A 14,740-nucleotide genomic window follows, 5' to 3' on the forward strand; every position below is an offset into this window, starting at 1 on the left:
CAGGGCTGAAGCCCTCAGGTTCTGGCTTCAGCTTCGGGCCCCAGCAAGTCTAATGCCAACCCTGGTGCCCCCATTAAAATGGGGGTCATGACCCTCAGTTTGAGAACTGCTGATCTAGTCTGACCTCCTGTATATCACAGGCCACCAATACCACCCAGGAACTGAAAGTAGACCAAAATATTACAGCCCACAAGAGACTAGACTGTCATGTGCCACAGGCAGAAAATAGGAGGACCAAGGTGCATGAGTGCCTGTGGGCTCTGCAATAGCAGGGAAATGAGTGATACATACCCAGGTAATCTTGGCCATAGACCTGCACCCACACGCTGCAGAGGAAGGTGAAAACCCCCAAGGCCACTGCTAATCTGACCTGGAGGGAAATTTCTTCCCAACCCCAGGGTGATCAGTTGGCCCTGAGCATATGAGCAATAACCAGCCAGCCAAAACCCTGAGAGAGAGACTGTTTGGTCCCACCTCAGAGCCCTGGCTCTCCCTGACCAATGCCCCATCTCCCACTGCAGCCATGCCTGATGGCTTCAGAGCAAGGTCTCTAGTTTATGATTGTTTATTCCTTGGCAGAGGAGGCCTTCTGTTATGAGAGTGCTGTCTATGTGTAAATAGTTACGGTGTTGGTAGATGGTGCTCAAGAATATGTAGCCTTGTTCCTAGATTGTGGAGGAGCAGTAAAATGTGGCATTGTGCATGTCAAGTTGTTTCCTTTGGGTAGATCTTCATATCAGCTCCTAACAGCTTCCTTTGGAAAGGTGTGTGTTTCCTCCGGAGAAAAGAGGAGGGTTAGTGTGGGCAGTAATTCAACTCAAAGCCAGGTGAAACTTGCCTGGCTTAGAGTTTTGTTATGAAACAAAGCTTGCTGCAAACTTTACTGGGTATTGTGAGCCTGGGCTAAGCAAAGAGCCACCTACGGTGACATATGGCCTGAGGAAAGAAACTCTGTGATTGGTTTTGAACACTGCCACTCTGAAATTGAATAAAGGGTTGCACTAAGTCCATCATGTCTTGAAGCTCTTCTGATGGTCCCATTCCTTAGCTAGCAAATGGTTTTAATTCTCCTAAAGGCAACATAAATGCTAGTTAATTTGAGGCTGACCTACTGTGGAATGTTACTGGTTCCACAGTAGTAGTGAATTGTTACTTGCCTGCATATAAATAGGGAAATGCACTTGTGTAAGCTATTTACATTAATAGGAGGAAAATCCCTGAAATTAATGTTCTTCTGTTTAAGAGCAAGTAGATAATTATTCAAACTACTCCGGACAAAGGTTGACTCTTTCAGTCTCTTCCCCAGATTCATGCTCAGTTTCCTCTTTCCTGTTCTCACTTCCACCTTTCAGTTGTTTGAAGTGAGGTCCTTCACACAGCTTGGTGGCATTTCCTCTGTTTGGGTGTAATGTGATAACATTTGAACATCACATCTGATCAATTCCAACATTTCAGGGACTGTTCTAGACACCAAGGAACACAATCCTATTGACTTGGATGAAAATCAGAATGTCAGGAGCAGGAAATGGGGACATATAGAATCGCTGGCATCTGGTTAGCAGACTCAGCAGCTTCAGTCTGGTCTGTAATTGTCTGTAGATCAAAGAACCAGTTGATGGCAGCCATGAATGCCTTCCAACCTAACAACATCCCCATCTCAGTTCTGCCTATTGTCCCAAAATAGTTTAAAATGTTGGCACCCTGAATGACTTCTCCCAGGCAGAAAGAAGAGACCTAATAATGTGTGTGTGTGTGGCGGGAGGGGGGTAAGTGGGGAAACAGAGTCCTTGGTATCATGGGGAATGGGAGCCACCCAGAGCCTCCGCCACAAAGAGGTGGTATGTGGGGTTTCAGGGAGTTCCTACAGTGTGTGTGTGTGTGTGTGTGTGGAGGGGGAGGCACACACAGAGATTTTGTTGGGGTGGGAATTGAGGGATGCATTGTGTGCAATGATCTTGGCCTGCAGAAGCTATGACGTGTGTGACAACCCCCCCCCCCCACCCCCAGCATATGATTCTGAAAACATCCCTATTGTAACTTCCCTGACTTCAGTCACCTAAGACTGCCTGTGCCTGGTCTGTCTAAGATCATCAGAACTGGGCAACTTGCTCACGTATGAAAATACAGTTTTAGTCCATTTGTTTCTCCCATTGATCTTAGAAGCTACTGAGGCTAAGAGAGAGGAACAAAGCAAGCGCCACTCTCTCTACTAGCCAAATGATCTGAAATAGATTAAAATAACTTAGATACAGGTCAGACCTAAGCCTCGAGAGGGGAAAATAGTGGTGTATGTCTGAGGATGAGACCTGGGAAGAAGAGACCACCTAAGGGGTGATGGTGTAAGGATTTGAGAAGGCCACAAATTTAGTACCAGATTCTGGTACCCTTACTCATAATCCTGGGTAGTGCCTCGATATGCAAGTAGTCTCATTGATTTCAAGGTTACTATTTGCAGAGTAAACCCAATGGGTTTACTTGTAAATTTAGATCTTTACTCACTTTGAGTTGTAAATCAGAATTTGGGCCTTAGGCTGATGAGTTAGTGGGGATGAACTGTGGCTAGTCTTGGGGCACATGCACACGATGGATGGAAAAGTGGCAGTGCTGCAGCTATGCGGATGTAGTGTAGATGCTTCCTACATTGACGGAAGGGGTTTTCCCATTGATTTAGGTAATCCACCTCCCCAAGTTGCAGTAGCTAGGTTGATGGAAGAATTCTTCCATTGACCTAGCCATGTCTGCACTGGGGGTTAGGCTGGTGTAATTACAGCTCTCGGGGTGTGAATTTTTCACACCCTTGAGAGACCTAGCTAGGTCAATCTAAATTTTAAGCATAGACCAAGGCTCACCCTCTGGCTTTAACATGAACGTGAGTTGAGTGTTTCTACTAGCACAGATAGTGCCTCAAGTTCTGTCAATTAAGCATGTGAAACAGTTAAATAGAAAAAAGCTTAGTATTATTTTTAAGATACTTACCTGAAGATCATTATGTAGATATGGTCCTGTTCTTACTTACACTGTTGTATATCCGGTGTAATTCCACTGAAGTAAACAGTTAGATTAGTGTAAAAGAGATCAGTATTGGGCCTTATAATCTATGCCATCACCATCTGTGAAAGGCTTGTACAGACTGATCAAGGAGGAAGAATACTTTGTGCTAATAGTTATAATTATGCTGAAGTACAAGGGTCAGTAGCAGTATTTGCAAATTGCCTAGCAGTTTGTTTTTCCCAGGAACAGAGAGAGCTTGTTCCAATGTAGACAGGCAAAAAGAATGGGAGAAAAAAACCTCTCCTTTTCCCTAGTTACATTACTGAAAGCTTGAACCTTTCCTACAATGCCTGATTATAAGAGCTGCCAAAAGCAAAGCATGTAGTCAGATTCACTTGCTTGTGACTTACAGCTGGAGGTGTGCACTGAAGCTGTGGAATTTCTGCGGAGCCATGACATTCAAGGGAAGGTGTACATACTCTGTTTATAACCATGCTAGCCGAATACAGAAAAGACAGACCGTTATGAAGGAGCTCTCAAACAGAGAGGCAAAGTGGAGAGAAGATCGTTACTGATGTGCCCACAAAATGCACAAGAACGAACAGTTCAGGAATATAACTATGTTACTGTGTTTTGCTCTCAGCAAGAACTCACTGATGAGGGGACTGCTTCTTGAGAGGCTTCTTTAGGTTGTGCCAATAAATAACCCAAGCTTCAATCAAAAGCCCTTGATTCAGGCTTGACTCGGCATGTACATGAACTGTTTTCTCAGATCCGCTTCAGCTGGTATTTGGGGTTGTGCATGCTTGGCATTCTTAGTTACTGCTTTAGTGATCAGTGAAATTGCTGTCTATAATCCTGCTTTGTAACTTTCACAGGAAGTTCTTATTACGAGAGCATTTCTGGCATGCACTGCCTGATATAGGACCTCTCTGCATGATCAGTGGGGGATCAGGTGAATGAACATTGCTCACAAAACCACGTTATATGCAGAAAATTCAATTATGTGAATTGTGCTAGCAGCCAAAGGTTCTGACCATTGTGTGTGTGTGTAAAGTATGGCCCCCATTACAACAGTAACTGAGTGTCTCTATCTTTAATGTATAAATTCTCGGATACCCCTGTGGGGCAGGGAAGTGCGATTATCCCTGTTTTACAGATGGGATCCTCAGGGACAGCGGAGGGTGTAACCATAACTGAAAGTCAAATATTCATCTGACAATCTGAGCCTAAGAACTCTTCTCTCTCTGTTTTACTTTACTTGTCCAAGGACCTATGAGACGTTTGTGGCAAACAGGGATGTGAACTGAAGCCTCCTAAATCCTACACTTGTGCTTTAACCACTGACCATCCTTCCTTGGTCCTTTAGTGCTAGACAACCACTGAGGAAGGCAATCCCTGCCCCAAAGAGCTTGCAGTTCAAATAAACAGAACTGACAAAGGGTAATGAGGCAAACCTCATCCCTTATTTGTATTTAGAGTAGTGATCAGGGTGGTGGCGAGAACCATACCCAGTGATATCTTATCTATTCCAGATTTCAGTGTCGAGATGTGCATGCTGCATTGTAACAACATCGATTCCCGGGTAGCCTTGCCTGACTCTGGCTTGAGTTGCCCCTGACTCAACAAGGGTTATCTGCTTTCATTCTACAGAGACAAATGCTACAAGAGTTAACCTAGAGCAAGATAACCAAGACCCATACAAGCAAAAGGGACACCACAGAATCCACAGACTAATTTTTTCTTCATCCCCCTCCTCTTCCCCACCCCCCCCACACACTGAAGCATTATGACTTCCAACGCAGCTTTATGGATGGGGGGGGAAAACGTCAGCAAAGCCAGAAGGAAAAAAAAAAGCTACCAGGCTTGATAATGAGGTAACCACGGCAGAGCTAAAGTTAACCCGTGAGAGAAGAATTCTTAGACTCAGACATAGCAGGGGGCAGGGTGAGAGGCTTTCTAAAGGTTTTGCTTTGTACCCTCCTCCCACCTCCCCTAAATATTGAATAGCTGCATTTTCCAATGAATATTTGACTTTCAGTTGTGGCTACATCCCTCACAATAATTTTGCTCAAGTGGCAGGTTGCCAGTGCATTTTTCGGCGTTGAAGGTGACTGCTACCAGCCGAAGAGAAAGTACCTGTATAATAATCCTCTGCGCTTTGAGTCTGTGCCTTTGATTCAAGGTCTCAAAGTACCCTGCAAGGACTTTGATGTATAACCTGGCTTTGCACCTCTTTAAAATGGATTCCCACCTAGACAATGAAAGGAACTTTCAGCAGGGCCTAAGGCAGCCCATGTGACCCATATTTCTTACTCCACTGGGAACTATGCTATGTGCTCAGCTTCTCTGTGAGAGGCAGGGAGTGGAAAGAATCCTATTGCTGCAGCCGTAGAGTCCATGTGGAGCTGTTCTGTCAGCAGGGCTCTCCGGCAAAATCCAGTTTGTTTTTCTCAGTATATTTGGAAGAGGGGGCGGAGTCTGCTTGTTTCAACTCTGGCTTGGGCAATTTGTGTACATGGCTGCTGAGGGGCGTCTCCAGAGCACGGCTTCTGGAATGCCTCTCCTTCCCCCAGCTGCAAAATGCGGTCTAGTTTACGGGGGGTGGTGTGGGGAGCTCAGTTCCATTGTGTTGAGACTATGTAGAGCATTTTAGATGATGACAAGCCTGCAGATGTAGAGGAGAAAGAAAAGATTTTAGTGCAGCATCTTTATGCAGACCTCTTTCTCTGCTCCATTTTACTCCCCTTTTCTCCTCCTCACCAGCTGTGATGATTGTCATCCCTTTGTTTGGAATAGGAGGGGGGAGAATGACAACTGTTTAGTCTGTGTCTCAAAAAGAGATGATCTTCGATCCCACTTATGGGTTTTTCTTTCAGGCCTTTGCCAGGGCAGTCAAAGCTGATGCTGGCTCAACTGCTATCAATGTGAAATCCAGTGACAGTGATTTAAACACAAAAGACATGGATTTCTCTCCTTATCTGCAAGGTAGAACACTTACTGTAGTAGTTCTCAGTTAGATGAACTTGGCCGGTAGGAGGAAGGATGATCATGTGGTGAAGGGACTGGACTGAGACACACGATAATCTTGGGCAAATCACTTAATCTAGCTGTAACAACTAGGAGTCCTTGTGGCACCTTAGAGACTAACAAATTTATTTGGGCATAAGCTTTCATGGGCTAAAACCCACTTCATCGGATGCATGGAGTGGAAAATTCAGTAGAGAGGTTTAAATACACAGCATATGAAAAGATGGGAGTTGCCTTACCAAGTGGGGGGTCAGTGCTAACGAGCTAATTCAATTAAGGTGGAAGTGGGCTATTCTCAACAGTTGACAAGACGAGAGGGGAAAAAATCACTTTTGTAGTGCTAATGAGTTCAATGTAATCTAGGTGGCCCATTTCAAACAGTTGGGAAGAAGGTATGAGTAACAGCAGGGGGGAAAACTAACTTTTGAGAATAGCCCACTTCCACCTTAATTGAATTGGCTCGTTAGCACTGACCCCCCACTTGGTAAGGCAACTCCCATCATATGCTGTGTATTTATATCTCTCTACTGTATTTTCCACTCCATGCATCCGATGAACTGGGTTTTAGCCCATGAAAGCTTATGCCCAAATAAATTTGTTAGTCTAAGGTGCCACAAGGACTCCTCATTGTTTTTGCTGGTATAGACTAACACGGCTACCCCTCTGAAACCTTAATCTAGCTATGTGTCAGTTTCCCATTTGTTAATGGGGCTATACTTCCTTTGTCAGTCTTATTTAGACTGCAAGCTCTTGGGGCAAGGATTCTCACTATGTGTCTAGCACAGTGAGGTCCTGGCCTCCGTGGAGGCCTCCTGGTGCTATTGTAATATAAATAACTGAAATATTATGTAAATGTATAATATAAATTTGCAAAAAGAACAGGAGTACTTGTGGCACCTTAGAGACTAACAGATTTATTAGAGCATAAGCTTTCGTGGACTACAGCCCACTTCTTCGGATGGATATATGCATCCGAAGAAGTGGGCTGTAGTCCACGAAAGCTTATGCTCTAATAAATCTGTTAGTCTCTAAGGTGCCACAAGTACTCCTGTTCTTTTTGCGGATACAGACTAACACGGCTGCTACTCTGAAACCTGTCAATATAAATTTGGGGGTTGGATCTCATCCCTCACTCCCAAATCTCCACTTACCCTTTCGATAAATATTTTTACACCTCAAACACTCAACCAAACACACTTAACAATCAGGTAGAAAATGCAGTAATTTCAAACATTACAGTAAAATGCTCTAACATACTTAATTTTCACTAGAAACAAATTGGTGAAGGAATTTCTTAAGCATTTGAGAGAATAATTGAAAAGATCATCAGATGCTAAATGAAGGGAGAAACTTCCTATCTTCTGCTGGCAGTGTTTAAATGTGGCACAGTCTTGTAAATTGCATGTTGGACAGAAAGAGTAATGGGTCACATTCTTAAAAGTTCCTGTCTGTGAAACAATGGTGGAATGCTCTGCACTAAAAAACAGGCCATAGTCTGGTTTGAAGGCACCAGAAGTTGAGGAGGTATACATGCACCGGAATAGGGGCAGGGCTGGTTACGGGTGGATAGTGAAGGAAATGCCTGGTTCAACGTGCTTGTGGCAGGGGGTAGAAGAGACAACAGGCTCAGTATTAGAAGGAGTTCTCCTGATCATGCTGGCAAAAAAAAGGAGAGGTACCACTTCCTCCCTTTCTTGGCTGAACTATAATGAGCAAAGATACCTTGTGTACTGTATCTCTGCCAGCCAGAACAGAATCAAAGGCACCCTATCTGCTGGCTTATTGCCTGAATAAGTTCTGCACTTGCATTAATATGTTTCCATTAGAGTTATATGGAGGTTGGGAACGTTGTTTTGTGAAGAATGGTCTCAAGTTGCAGTGGGGGAGGTTTAGGTTGGATATTAGGAAAAACTTTCACTTTGAGGGTTGTGAAGCACTGGAATCGGTTATCTAGGGAGGTGGTGGAATCTCCATCCTTAGAGGTTTTTAAGGCCCGGCTTGACACAGCCCTGGCTGAGATGATTTAATTAGGGTTGACCCTGCTTTGAGCAGGGGGTTGGACTAGATCAGTGGTTTTCAAAGTTTGAATCACGACCCAGTACTTGGTCACGGAATGCAAGGCACTGGGGTCACCTTGCTCAGCACCCAGGGACCCTGGCAGCTGGCCAGTAAAAACTAGCAGTAAAACTAGAGTTCCTACCCAGAAGCGGCCAGCAGCAGGTCCGGCACATAGGCAGGGGGGGGCCACAGAGCTCCATGTGCTGCCCCCGCCCCGAGCACCGGCTCCACACTCTGCCAATGGGAGCTGGAGGTGGTGGTGCGTGTGAGCGAGAGTCATGTGGAGCCACTTGCGCACCTCTGCCTAGGATCCGGATCTGCTAGCCACTTCCAGGGCCCAGGGTGGTCCACAGTGCCAGGCCAGGCAGGAAGCCTGCCTCTGCACCCCAGCTGGGCCACTGACCAGGAGCCGCTGGAGGTAAGCCCGTGCCCCAACCCTGTCTCCCAATCCCCTGCCCCAGCCCTGAGCCCCCCCCCAAACCCAGAGCCCCTTTCTGCACCCCAACCCTCTCATCCCTGGCCCCATCCCAGAGCCTGCACCTCCAGCCCAGAGCCCTGACCCCCTCCCGCATTTAGGGTGAGAAATTACTTCTTGAAACCAGTCTCTTTAAGAACTTATACTTAGTATGCGTGTTTTGTTTTATTTGCTCAGTAATCTGCTTTGTTCTGCTTGCTATCTCTTATCACTTAAAACCTGTCTTTTGTAGTTCATAAACTTATTTCTTGTTTATAACATAACCCTGTTTGTGCAATCCATATCCCGGGGGGAGAGAAGGGGGGGTGGGGAGGGCAGAAGCTGTGCATATATCTCTTCACATTGAGAACTTTCTATACAGCACAAGACAATATACCTTTGGGTCTGCACTCCAAGGGAGGTGGGCACCTGAGTGATGAGGCAAGTCCCTTAAGCTGAGGCTTCCCAGAGCTGATCTCAGTGTCTGTGTCATTCTGCAGCTGGGCTGTGGCCCTGCCTGTGTGTGTACACTAGAGGAGGTTTAATAGCCTGGCTCAGCAAGACAGGGAAAAGGAGGCCCAGGCTGGTGGAACAGGCAGGCTCAGTGGTATCCCAGTACATCAGGTGGCACCTTAAAGGGGGGCAACCCGTCAGTGAGCATAACCCTTTTCAAACTTAATACTGAGTAAATAAACTGCAGGTGTTCAAAATATTTCAGAACTGCACTGCAAACAACAAGAACTTTAGACTGCCTGAACATTGATAACATGAAATTAAATGTCATATTCCATTAGCATGAATGAGACCAAACACCAGCATATTGATCTGCAACTTGCAAACTATTGGCAGCATGCTATAGAGGGGCACAACCACCATATCTGGATGTCTGACTTCTTATATAAATTGCCATAAAGTCTAGAGGTGGGATTTTCCAATGTGGCTGACCTTCAGTAAGACTTTTATGCATGAGTCCCTTATAGTGAGTTTCTCAAAAACGCTTAGATTAAGGGCTTCCATGTTCTGTGCTTTACTTGTATTGAATCTCGGTGCATCAGCATGGCCATTTAATAGGAGTAAAAATAACTTAACCTTAAGCAAATGATCTCCTTTTACTGAGACCATCTCATCTAAGACAAAAGTATTCTTATTCCATAAATGAAAGTCATGTTGCCCTAATGACTGGTGTTTCAGTTTATTAACCACTGCATCTCTTTTATTAGCACATTCTGGTGCTAATATAGGGAAAGCTCTAATTATTACACCCTGTCTAAGGTTCTTAACTTCCAGGTGCTCATGAAATTGCTGTCTTTGTACAGGATCCCATTACTAACTTTCGCTTTATTGGTTTCTTTTGGTTCCACTTTCAAATGTTTTACTGACTTAAGCCAATACAGAAAATCAGCTGAATTATATTTCACCTCCTCTACTTCCCTTAATTCTGAGATGAATTTACAGTTGCCTTATATTCGATTTGGGTGCAGATTATTGATTTAGAGGGAGATACAGCTGTTCAATCTACTTACTGCGTGTTTATCTACCAATAATGGTGAGAGTGGGGAGGAAAAGGACAAAAGCTAGACAGCAACAAACACATCCTCAGAGCAAGTGGGAGGGAAAGACAAATAGAAACACATAGTAACTGTACAGCCCTTTAGCCCTAAGCATATTACCATGACCAGGTGAATATGGAGTATTGCATAAGAACACAGACTGGAATTCTCAAAAGGGCCCAAGAGACTTAGGTGCCGTCATTCCATTGACATTCAATAGATGTTTAATTGCCTTAAGCTCCTCTGAAAATCACAGCCATAGTTATTCTAGATGTGTAAGGAACTTTATACAATAACCTTATCTGTGTTTCTCAAGCTTTCAAGTGAAAGAGTATTTCAGCTCCTCAGCTTATTACAGGGGTGGCCAAACTAACTGGCCCTCGGAGCTGCATACGACAAGCTTCAGAAGTTCAGGAGAGGGGACGGGCCTGCCGGGGTTTGGGGCTTCCTATCCTCACTGGGCAGACGCCAGAGCAATGCGTAGGCCCAGCTCGGTCACATGATGCTGCTGGGCCCCCTCCCTGCATGGCAGCTGCTGGAGCGGGCAAGTTGGGAGCTGTGGTTGTGGGGAGAGGCAGCAGCAAACAGCTGGGAGATGCCAGGAGAGCCGCTGCTTTTACTGCTGCCCCTCCCTGCAGTTCCCAGATGTTTGCTGCTGCCTCTCCACAGGGAGCTAACACCTGGAAGCTGCAGGGAGGAGCTGCTGCAGGTAAAGGGGGGCATGAGTCAAGCTGCTGGGGGGGGTGGGGGACCTTTAAATTGTGCCCTCCCCACTCTCAGCAGGCACCAGTCATCTCTGGCAGAAGACCCTAGCCCCACCACCAGGCAGAAGACCTGAGTCCTCCCCCTTCCCCCCCAGTCTGGTAGGCAGAGAACGGGGGAGCCATGGGGGTCTCTGCAAGCTGCACTGTCACTATAAAAGAGCTGCATACAGCTCACGAGCCGCAGTTTTTCCACCCCTGGCTTATTATATACTTGGCCTTCCATCCACGGTCTCAAATCCCATTACAAATACTAAAGAGCGGAGTCACAAAACCTACCTTCCAGGGTTAACATGTTACTCCGCTTTCACAGACAGAGAGGGCAGGTGACTTGTCCACTGTCACACAAGCAATCTGTGGCAGAGCCAGGAAAAGTGCCCCGCTTTCCCAGTTCTTTGCTTTAGTGACAAGCCTTCTCTTTCCCTTAAAATAAATCAGCCACCTAAATTGCTACATCCACATTACTAGAGCTCAGAAATGGTACCCCAGCTTCAGTGAGTCAAAAATCTTTCCTCCAAAAAAAATGTATTTTTTTAAATGGCTTTACATCAAAATGGACATTTTTGTTTTTCTGGCAACTAATCCCTGAATCTCTTTGTTTTAAAGCAAAACACTTTTGGTTTACAAAAAGAAGAACAGGAGTACTTGTGGCACCTTAGAGACTAACAAATTTATTAGAGCATAAGCTTTCGTGGACTACAGCCGAAGAAGTGGGCTGTAGTCCACGAAAGCTTATGCTCTAATAAATTTGTTAGTCTCTAAGGTGCCACAAGTACTCCTGTTCTTCTTTTTGCGGATACAGACTAACACGGCTGCTACTCTGAAACCTGTCATTTTGGTTTACAGCTGCTGAAAACAACAATGTTTAAATTTTGAGTTTTTATTAAAAAACAAAAGCATGACTATAGGCTGCATGGCCATCTCTCACTGTCTGTCTTTGAGGCAGGCCACACCTCCTCGCTGAGGTGAGCTCAAAGGGGGTGGGGGGCAGATTAGTTACACCTAGTGTCTGGTCCTTTGGCTGGGCAGAACAGTACAGCAGTCTGAGTCCCAGGCCCTCAGCCAGAGTGGGGCAGCAAGCAGGGCAGAGCGGCTAAGCAGTCTAGGAGCCCCAGGTAAGGGTGAGCACCAAGCACAGTCTATGGGGCTCAGGCCAGGGTACCCAAGTAGCACAGGTCTCCTGGCCTAAGGAAGGGGAGTTATTCCACCCCAGGGGTGGGGTAGGAGGGGGGGACACAGGCCCACACATCCCAGCCCAGAGCCCTACAATGGCAGAGTGGTCCACCACTGGGTCAGCAGGTATCTGTCCACAACACACTGACCTTGTATCAAACCAGCTCCCAACCAGACTGTTGCCTGGTTTCCCTGGTCTGCTTCCTACACTCTCCCACTTGGGTCTACCTGCATCTGTCATCTCGGGGAGATCTGGCCAGTCCTCAGGCAGCAGCCTGGCAACTCCTCAGCATCTTGGTCAGACAGTGGTCCGGGGAATTTTGGCCAGTCCTCACGAGGCAGCTCCTCTGCAGGCTCCAGCAGCAGGCAGGATGCATCCATCTCCTGTGGTGGCTCCAGTCCAAGTGAGCTGCAGGGCCCGCTTTTTGTACCTCCCCTTCCTGTCCCACCTCTCCGCTTCCGACAGGGCAGATGTGGCTTGGTTTGGCCACCAGGGGGCGTGTTGTGGTCTGTCCCTGTCATTCTCTGAGGGAGGCCACACCTCCTCACTACAATGACGAAGAAAACCTTTTTTTAATCTCAAAATGTTATGGCAGGGGGTGGGTGGGAGGAGCAGGAATCACTTCCCAAGCAGTTCTAGCAATCTAGCCTTTGGATGAAAAGCATATGAACATCTCTCGAGTCTGTCATATGCATAAATGTAATAATGCTCCATGAAACAATGTTGTTTTTCAGCAGAATTCAGATTCCAACAATTCAGAACATAACAGTAATTCCAAAGAAAACAGAAAATGGAACTAATTGGCCAGACAATAGGAAGAGCCACAAACATTACCAGGGATACCACATGCTGTACAAAACCTCAGCCAAAACCTGTTTTTCAATCCTCATCAGAGGAATGTGAATCTTATTCAGCTGGCAAGAAGCCAAAATCCATCCTAGTAAGGTTTTTTTTCCTTTTACATAATCCTGAATTTAGGCTAATATATAAACCAGCTGCAGTGGGGTGCTTTTTGCAGGATGGCTCCTCGCTGAACTGTGGACTGCACAGCAATGCACAGTTTGGATCAGATCAGTAAATTGTTCTCCTCAACCACTGGGTTTCATGTCTGCTTCTAAGCATCTGTGTGCCTTTTCCTATGGTTGCAGAAATGAGGCCCCCGCATCGTTTTAAGAGACATTCTAGAGGAAGGGGCAAACCTCTTTCCCCTCTGGCTCTCACTTTCTTTGTCTCGGATGTTATGGCTTGTCTTCATTTATGATTTTGAATAGGGATCCTGCACCACTCATTCCCCCAAAAGCTGGTTTGGTGCAATGTGCCCCTTGCACCATCTTTGACATAAGCCTTTGGGAGCAATGCAGGCTGTCTGTGGCTTGTTAGTTAGAGTTATCACCCTACTTAAATATGTGAAAGGATGGCTTATAGGCCTTGGGTTCACTGGATCAGGAACCATAGGTTCAAATCTTCAGGTGTGTTGAGCCACAGTTCTTTTGAAGTGGACAAACTGAGTCTAAGCAACCCTCTGTCTTCATGACTTGACTTTAAGCACGGTGTTCCATCTGTGTTGCACGCATAGTAAAGACCCCATGGCATAGTTTATAAGAGAGAGGATCTGCCTGTATGCTGGGCCAAACATGTCCTCTTCCCGTTGGCTTAGTGGAGTGTTCCGGTTGGCTGCTGTACTTCAGTTCTGCATATTCTAGTTTTTGAAGGGCTTTGAGATGAGACAACTCACTTCCCTAGGGAAATGTTTCATAGTTCCACAGTCGCAGGGATACAAACCTGAGAAATCTTCATTACTCTGACTTTCCTCTCTCTTTTCAGAGTGTAAAGAGTCCCTTAAACTGTACATCAATAGGCTGTCGTTAAAGAACGTAGTAAATTGTATTTTAAATTGGCATACCACGGAGCATCTCTAAAGTGTCTCTAACTAGCTGGCAACTAAGTCATGCTCTCTCTTTTTCTCTTCCCTTTTATGAGGTGAGATATACAGTACCAGAGACATAACACTCAAAGGCTTCTAATCCTGTTTAGTGTGTATTTTTTTCCTTTCAGATGAAGACAAATGTCATTACATGGCTACAAACCTGTATTTTTCCATTCACCGGTTGCTACTGGTGTTGCCCTTATTTTTTTTGTTTTTGTTTTAGAAAAACCAGATGGCTTTAGTGTTGTTTACTTCAGGAAACATTTTGAGCATTCAATAATAAAGCTGAGAGGAAATCCTTTACTTCCTTTATGCCTCCTAGCTAGTAACCACATCAATATGAAGTGAGGATGCTTTTGGGTACTGACCCAGTGTCACAGTTCAAAACACAACCATAAATACTTTCAAGATGTAGTCTTGAATCAGACTGGTGGTTAAGGAAAAGCCAGTGCTTCTTGGAAAAAAATTCTTTCCTTTCTGCAGCCAGTCTCTAAATGGCACTGGCATCTAGCAATTAACATACAAAGGCTTTTGTAGCTGCTGGATCATTTTTCATGTCAATAAACACATTCCTTTGCTTTTCAGTGCCATGTTTAATAATTCTCATTTCCTATGGTGGAAAAAAACTCTTGTGCTGTATTTGTATTACACAAATTACATGGAAGAAATGCCATATCTGATCAAAGTTATTAAATAAATCTTTGCATAAATCCCTTTTTAAAAATCTAGTTTGCTGTTGATAAACAGTATCTTATCTAGAAAGAGCAGAAGCATTTGGTTCCTAGTTATGCACGG

This window comes from Chrysemys picta, chromosome 7, assembly GCF_011386835.1.
Source record: "Chrysemys picta bellii isolate R12L10 chromosome 7, ASM1138683v2, whole genome shotgun sequence".
Taxonomy (NCBI): domain Eukaryota; kingdom Metazoa; phylum Chordata; order Testudines; family Emydidae; genus Chrysemys; species Chrysemys picta.